Genomic DNA, 1,007 nt, shown 5'->3' on the forward strand with positions numbered 1-1,007 from the left:
GGCCCGCGTGTGAGGCCGCTACCGGCCGCGGCGGCTGCGCGCCGGGGAACCGCGCCCGGTGGCCGCGCCTCCGTGCCCGGCCACCCTGCGCAGGTGCGGACGGGTGCGGAGCGCCGGCCGCTCCAAACGCCTGCCCCGCGGGGTGCCCGCCCCGGGCTGGGGCGTCCCCGGAGAGGTGACACGCAGGTACCGGCACGCGCGCAGCCGGAGCTGGCCTGCGCGAACGGGGATAAAGGGAAAATACACCCATTGTCCCTGGCCGTGTGTCTTGCCCAGCGCACCTGGCACACGCCAACTTGGCGAATGGGCTGGCGCAGCCTGCAGCGCTCGGCCTCAATGCTGGGGCACCACCGTCCCCTCAAATGGTCCTGCGAGAACAAACAGAATCGTCAAACACGGGTGAGAAGTGTTCGCCGCCCCCAGCTGGAAGACAACAACTCTTACTTCATGTTTCTTAGAAGATTGAAAAGTAATTTACATCTGTGAAGGTGTCCTCCATCATTCCAGACAACATAAATATTGTTTAGGGCTTGTTTATACACGTTGTTCAGGGGGAGCTATTCCTGACTAATTTCATGACTAATTTCCAGAATAAGGCTGAGCTGTTCCGGTTTACTTTAACACTGTGAGTTTTAATTAAAGAGGAAAATAGGGCACACCTATTCTGGAAGAGGGATGTTTACAGAATTGTTGTTGAATAACTTCTGTGTAGATGAGCCAAGAATCAACAGACACCTAACCCGGCTTCCCATTTCCCTCTGGGGTGATGTACAAGTCGCTTGCTTAGCAGATACTATTGCTTTAGAAAGCCACAAAGGATATAAGATGGCAGTTGTGACACATACTCTCTGCTTTGATTTGCCTGACATTTTTAGGGGACGTTTTGTTGGCTGTCCTTGTGGTATTTTCTCTGAACATGGGAAGACATTGTATGTGACTGACATTTAGCAGAACAGCATGAGTTCTCAGCTTGTTCCAACAACTGTGGTGAGCTCCATGTGCTGTGA

This window comes from Corvus kubaryi, unplaced genomic scaffold, assembly GCF_017639235.1.
Source record: "Corvus kubaryi isolate FWS band 111438036 unplaced genomic scaffold, C.kubaryi_AGA036_p1.0 71, whole genome shotgun sequence".
Classification (NCBI taxonomy): Eukaryota; Metazoa; Chordata; class Aves; order Passeriformes; family Corvidae; genus Corvus; species Corvus kubaryi.